Genomic DNA, 7500 nt, shown 5'->3' on the forward strand with positions numbered 1-7500 from the left:
ACAGTTATGGTAAAATGTAAAATGAGTCAAATTTTAAAGTGAAAACTATGGATCATATTATTGTCTTAATTTCATTGCACAAAATTTATTTCCAGACTTGTTATTGTTCTTGTTTTATTTTTGAAAAAAAAAGCTATTGTTTGGCTTGCGATCGATCCTCGATCCCTGATCCTTAATCCTCGATCCCCGATCCTGTTTTTCCAAGAAACCCAGGCTGCCATCTAATCTTCTGTGTATAAACGAGTAACTTGTTGCTTACAGAAGATCAGGCCACGCATCTTCATTCCTCCATTTGCACATAGCGACAATTCCTTGCACCTTTGACAACAATTCCTTGCGTTTCAAAGAAAAGCGTATTCTTCTCCCGACTTGAGAGCTGCGTCGTTATCGATTCAGGCTCACTCTCTGCGGCAACGATTAATGTTTGTTTATGAGAAGCAAGTTTTAATAAGCAGGTGACCAAATCATGCATTCGAAGTGTCTGAGAAGCTTTCGCTTTTCAGTTCTCATAAGTTGCCCGAGTCTGGGCTTTTGTCGACATTTCAATCAACGAAAATGACAATGTCTCGTAACTTTTTTAAGGATTGTATAAAGGGGCTCACTCTCAAATGTCGTTGGTTGGCATGAGGCAGTATGAGTTTCTTCTCGGGATGAAATTCTTTTTCATTTAATGATGATAAATTTCATGTGAGCAGTTTCGTCCCGGGACGAAATCAACATCGGCCGCTACACTTGTACTTTTCAAGACGGGCAAACTTGATATTTTCATTTCACAATTTTTTTTTTCGTTCGTTTCGCAAAAAAAAGTACGTGAATCGAATCATTTCACACGACTTCGAGCCCAACAAAGCGGGAAAAAAGCGATTATGTATTCCGACCAGTTACAGAACAGCATGAATTATCATAAATTCTAAACCAAAATTTTGCGCGGTTGGCATTAATAATAATTTCTAACAGTAAGAGAGGCCCAGAGAATTAGTAAAATGATGACGGACAAAATGTGCGACATAGCCAAATTTATGTGAAAAATTGAAAGGTTATTCGTGCCAGCGTGTTTCGTTCAATAATAGTTGTTAATAAGAGTTCTTTCAACTAAATCTTGTTGCTATAGTTTCATTGTAGTATATGTTTACAGCTCCTCGCACGGGGGTAAAATATGGCTCTAGGAAATGGGATTTTGTGGCGAATCAACGTGATAGGTCAAATTCGATGTTGCTGGAAGTAGTAAAATCTCCATTATGATAGCACAGATCATACAAAGCATCAATGATCGGTGAGTTCTAATACTAAATTGAACTGCGAAGCGGTTGACATTGGGGAAGAAAATTAATGATACTGTAATTTTAGTTGTTACGTTCGATTTCGTGCATCTGTAATTAATGTTATATATTTATAATATTATATATTTATGAATCACTAACCTCGCAAGTTAAGCCGTCGATGGATTCGCAAAAAAGAGATACAAGTTCACATACAGTCGAACCTCGATTATCCGGACCTCGATTATCCGGATTTCTCGATTATCCGGACTTTTTCTCTGGTCCCAATTTGGTCATGAATATTTATTAGTCATCATCAAGATCCCTAGCCATATCCTACAGCGTTGAAAAGTAAAGTAAACGCGAGTTTGTTTCTCTTCCAAAAAGCAAAATAAAGCAGCGCTCGCACACGTCGTAACTAATGCAGATCTTTCGAATGAGTTCTGATTGGCTTAGAGTTGCTTTGTTACTAACAAGCTACATACGACACGAATGTTTATTCACGATCATCATGTCCTTGAAGCGTAAGCGATGCGTTCTTTCGATAAAAGATAAACAGGCTATAATTTTGCGATTAGAGAAAGAAGAAAAAGAAGCCAAATTGTCAGCCGAATATGGCGTTAGTAAACGGCAGATATCTGATTTCCACAAGGCGTTTGCCGACACGTGTACAGGTATTCACAACGGACAGTGAAGATGTAGACCATATTGTTTTCCAAACGATTTGCAAATGTTTTGTTTCACGATTAAATTTCGCTTTCTTAATGTAATCAGTTTTTGTTCCTCATTAATATTCATATTCTCGATTATCCGGACCCTCGATTATCCGGACTGTCCCAACGAGTCCGGATAATCGAGGTTCGACTGTATATATGTATGTATTTAATAATGGACGCATTTTGATTGGTTCTCACCAATGATCCATTAGAAAGTTCTTACCACATTTTGACGTCATCTGTGATCTATTGCCTAAAGTTTTGAAAGTTTAGATCTTTTACCAAAGATTATGAACATTTGGATAGACGTCTAGCCGAGGCTATGGACAGTTAGAAAAAGCAACCCTACTAATTCAAAGGTACTTTTGTACGGTTTCCGGAAAATGCGGGAAAAGCAGATCTTAACAAGTATTATTGAAAACCAAAAAGAAAATTGGGGGAACCACACATTCGTAAAAAGCTTTAAAATACAAAGCAATGTATAGCGTTCTTTACCAAATTGAAGCTTAATTATCTCTGAAAAATGCATGGTTACACCCAATTTTCATTTTGAATACCAAGAGCACTTGCAAAGTTCTGCTTTCTCCGCATAGTTTTGAACGGCGCTAAAATATCCCTGTGTTAATAAGCATCGCCGATAGGAAATCCGAGTATCTCGAGATGCGCAGAACGCATGCGAATAACAATAGTAGGCACCCGGCACAAGATAAACAAATATCAAGTGCATAGATACTTTCTCAAGGTTTAAAAAACGCAGTTGATATCGAATATTGTGATAGTGAGCTAGAGGATTTTGTGACTCGGATTACAAACTAGTGCCAGTATCGGAACACCTGCAGACTACTTCGTCTCATTTTCCGAAAGAGAGAGAAAAACGGGTTCCTCTGACAAAAACTGTGGACAGTTACGTGGATCGATTATGCTTTCGAAGCGATTGCTTCTTCCAGTACAAGTGATTGACATTGGCGTGATCCTCTAACCCGATCAGTTTGCCCTATTTTGTGTAGACAAGAATTACGTCACTGCTATTTTCGCGTCTGTCGAGTGTGGAAATTATCCTCTTTAATTTCGAATGTATACATTAGAAAGATTCTGAAATAAAACGGCCTCTTCCTGTATATTTTAATTCTTTATTATATAAAACAAATAGATTCCATGTTGCCGTGCGTTTGTTCAATAGGGAGTTTTAAGAGACCACGACGGCTACGTACAGCGACCAAAACTTCACTTCAAAATATGAGTTTGAGCTGTTCTAAGTATTTCATGATTATTCCACCTTGTTTATGTTATACAATATGGGCTAATTGTCCTAAACCAAGATTGGTACGGACGGATTAGAATTAAAGAGTGAGACTGAACGATTCACTGTAGTTTGTCCACGTTGTCGTCAAAATCTTAAATTTGGTCATTTCAGTAGTTTTGACGAGTACGGGAGAGAAATGTTTTAAAAAAATGCGTGCCGCACGTGCAGCACGATCACTTTGGCTCTTTCAACCAATAATATTACTGCTTTTTGCAGTTGTCGTTGCCGTAGCCGTCCCCAAATTAGGGAGTTTAAGAAACGACGACGGCTACGGCAACGACAACGTCAAAAAGCAGTAATATTATTGGTTAAAAGAGGAAAAATGCTCGTGCTATCACAGAAGACGTCAAAATGTGGTAAGAACATCAGTGACACACTCGGCTATCGCCTCGTCTGCCACTTTTTTAGTTCTTACCACATTTTGACGTCATCTGTGATCTATTCCAGACGCAAGGCTACATTGAATCTATTTGTTAAATATAAATGTAGGTGACAAAGTAAGTTGTCACGTGATTAAAAATTAACAGGTTTCGGGATGCGAGGAGATACCGAGTTCGAATCCTACTTTGGGTGCCTTCTCTGAAAAGTGTCTCTGCGAGGGAAAGAAATCTTACGCATGCGCAGCAAAATCGCGACACCCAAAAAAATCTTAAGTCCAGGAAACGGAACCGAATGAGTTTAAAAGCGTTTAAACTTTGCTTTAACAACCATTCAACATTTTTTTCGCGAATGTTGAATGAAGTTGAAGCCTTTTGCCCCCTCTTTCAACAGGAAATTATATTTCATGCTAGGAATAGGTGTTTTCTTTTTTAATAACATGGATGACAAATTACTCCTTAACATTGGCGCGAATTTTCAGCGTTAGTTTATAATTTCACCTGTGAAATCACAATGTTTCCATGGCAACTTTTCCAACAGTGCCAAAACGGCGTCCGGGTTTGATAATATAACCCTCGTCTTATGAACGCAATTTGTCACCCGAGACAAACTAACTTCCGAGTTAGGATTTCGAGTTGGATTTTCGAGTTATGATTTCGAGTTGGATTTTCGAGTAAGGATGTAGAGTTAGATTTCGAGTTGGATTTTCGAGTTATGATTTCGAGTTGGATTTTCGAGTACGGATGTAGAGTTGTTTTTTTCGAGATGGTTACTAGTGATCCAGCTGCAACGAATCGGTTATTTTGTCCGTAAACTGTCTCGTAGATTTCTACTGCGATGCAGTCAACAAAAGAATTCCTGTTGGAGTGGTGTTAGTGTTTTGCGGTTTTATTCATTACCGATCTACCATCCTCGTTCTCCTTCATCTTGACCTCAAGACGATGAGAACACCGCTGACAAAGTATGTTGTGTAAAACCACTGAAGACACTGAAAATTTATTGGAAACCCCACCAAAAAAATCCAAACTCGAAAATTCAACTCGAAATCCTAACTCGTCACCCATGATATTAATAGCTAATTAATCGATTCAATTTTCAAATAACAGATGCATTAATGAGATTTCGAGGGACGCTTGACCTGGTTTGACTGTAATAACATTGATGGTCGAGGATTGAGGCATATTATCTCGCGCTTCAACGATTCAACTGATGGCGGACAAACATTAGAGAAAGTATGCTTAAACACGCTTGCACTGCAGGCTAGGTTAAACTGAAAGCTACAAGTTTTTAGTGTATCAGGTTGTCGATTTTTCGTCGAAAAACGCGTTTCAGTCTCTTGCTTCTTTAAAAAGAATTCAATGAGAAACGTGACGGGTTGCTTCAGTTCTAGTATGACGTCAAGGAAATGATGCTAAGGGAAGTCTAAACTCAACGGGAAGATAACTAATTTTAAAGGTGCTTCAAACTTCAAAATTTTATCTTTCATAAAAGTCGTTCAATGTTACAAAGGATTGACAGCTGTTGTATAACGTAACTGATGATTCGAACGGCAAGAATAAAAACTTCATCGTTATGTGCTAATGGTTTCTACAAAACGGTGGTTGATTTCGTTCTTTTTTACACCCTTAAATTACGCACATTGAGAGCAAACAGCGCTGTTGTGGACCTTGACCACAGACGACGTCGATATAGGGAGCTTACGCAAGGACGCCGACGCCGTCAACGTGACGTTGTCTAAAAATATTATTTCGTGTTATTGTGATAATTTCGTCATAACCCTAAGTAGTTCGCAATGGAAAGTGTGTATCAACATTGGAATGAACGGTGTGGTTGTTTAGGACAAAATTTAAAATATTTCGTCAGGTTCTAATGTCTACTGCACTCAAATTTAGTCAATTAACGTCGTTGTCAGGACGAAGGCGGCAAAGAAATTTACTAAAATGCAAAACGCACGTGCAGAGCTCTTGTTTTTGCTCATTAAATATAAACCTATTGTTTTGTGGCGTTCCCGTAGCCGTCGACGTCTTCCTTGACTATTGAATAGCAAGAACATTGTCGATTAAAGTAGGAAAAAAATACCCATGTGCCACACATTTCAGTGCATTTCTCTGCCGCACTCTGCCAAACATGTAATCACCAAAGCCGTTCAGTTGAACGGTTTTCACTACAACGTGGGCATACAAGAAGTCACCATTCATTTTCTATGTTTACTTAAGAACCGCTCGAAACCATCTAAGATCGTTCGCCCATATTGTACGACGTGAACAAAATGGAATAATTGTGGAATATTCACGACAGAAGAAAGTTCTATTTTGGAGTGACGTTTCGTTGACGTTGTCCTTGTCCTTGCTTAAACTCTCCAATACTGAGTGAGCCCTTTGATGTTCGCCTTCATTCACGGTTTCTATTGATAATTTGCTGTGCCCATTGTTTTCTGAACCAATCACGAGAGCCATTGTAAAGGCTGCGTCTTGCATCGCTGCTTTTGAATTTTGAAACACTGAATTACGAAGCCTTATTTCACTGGTGCTACAACGCTGGTATCGTTCTACGAAATACATGCGCTGTGGACAAGATAGAACTAAAAAACATTCAAAGTTATGAACTCACTTTTAAGGCTTCCTTCGTTCGGATTTCTTCTTTTTTTAGTCGAGATAACTGTTTACTAGCCAACTGTCGAAATCTTGCTTGAAAAAAGTGAAATTCGAGGAAAGTGAAATTTCCTCAGAAACTGAAATGCTCTAATAGTTATGCATCTGTCATTGGAACCCCACTCCCCCACCCCGGATGGACATAGGTGGGGATTTCTGGAGATTTTGGCTCTTTGATTTTCCCGAGGGGGTGGGAGATTAATTCATTTTTGTCCTTGACCTTTCTTGAGGGGAGCCTTCATTCAGGAGCCATTCAGGAGGGGAGCCTTCATTCAGGAGCCCATTTACCCGTACAAGTAGGAGTGTCGGAAGGGGTCTGGGCTAGCGTATGGTCTTATTGAAATGAAAGGAAGTAACACACAAACAGCGGTGACAAACATCAGATATATACGCATACTTGAAATTATCTTTTACTCGACGTTTCTTTTGCTCCTGCATACATCTTCAGAAGTGACGGTTAATACGGTTGAAGATTTATGCAGAAGCATATGAAACGTCAAGTAAAAGATAATGTCAAGTATGCGTTATCTGATGTTTGTCACCGCTTTTGTGTGTTATTTCTGATAAAACTGAGATGGCCAAAGAAAAAGAGTATTTACGAAAGGAAATAAGTTCACGACTAACTGGTCAGCTGACTGGTATTCAACACAAGTGTACAAGACAGCTTTTTAGCTATTGATGGAAACGTCACGAAAAATAAATATTAATTGTGTATTCCTATGCCGCACAAATTGAAAATGGCCATGTTCAAGGTTTTGACGACAACGTATGCGTATCGTCAAATTCTAACCCACTTGTAAGACACTTCACAGCAAGACAGGATGAGAGGAGAGAACACATCCACCACACATGGGCCTCCTCTTCCAATGATATTATTTTCAACCTTAAATTGAGCCCGTGGTCATGATGCGCGACTATTTTAAGGAAAACACCTGATTGACCAAAACACAAATTCCATGGGGAATGTAGATGTGTTTACACCTCTCATCTTCTCTTGTTCTCGCATATTGTACAATTTGAACGAGATGGAATAATCGATCGCCAATGCCTTAAAATGGCCTTACCTAATTTACTTTTGCTGCTAAACTGTTGCACTTAGTCAGTAGTCGAGTTCATTCTATCAAAAGCGGATAAAAGTAAAAGAAGAACTGTGTCTAACTGGCCAAGTGCAAGGAGAAGACAGGCACGAGAAA

General features: G+C 38.9%; 1 protein-coding gene across 3 annotated transcripts in view; it reads right to left on the reverse strand.

Moving 5' to 3' along the window:
• The window catches only part of LOC137988038 (uncharacterized), a 140145-nt gene that overhangs the window by 99436 nt on the left and 33209 nt on the right, over positions 1 to 7500 (reverse strand). Inside the window, exon 1 of one of the 3 annotated variants that reach the window (XM_068834102.1) lies at positions 1422 to 1689. The exons of the other annotated variants lie outside the window; for them this stretch is intronic. The gene's annotated coding sequence lies outside the window, so the exon portion shown is untranslated. Of the gene's footprint in view, positions 1 to 1421; positions 1690 to 7500 lie in introns of those variants that run through there. 3 annotated transcript variants of the gene reach the window in all.

This window comes from Montipora foliosa, unplaced genomic scaffold (genome assembly GCF_036669935.1).
Source record: "Montipora foliosa isolate CH-2021 unplaced genomic scaffold, ASM3666993v2 scaffold_403, whole genome shotgun sequence".
NCBI classification, from domain to species: Eukaryota; Metazoa; Cnidaria; class Anthozoa; order Scleractinia; family Acroporidae; genus Montipora; species Montipora foliosa.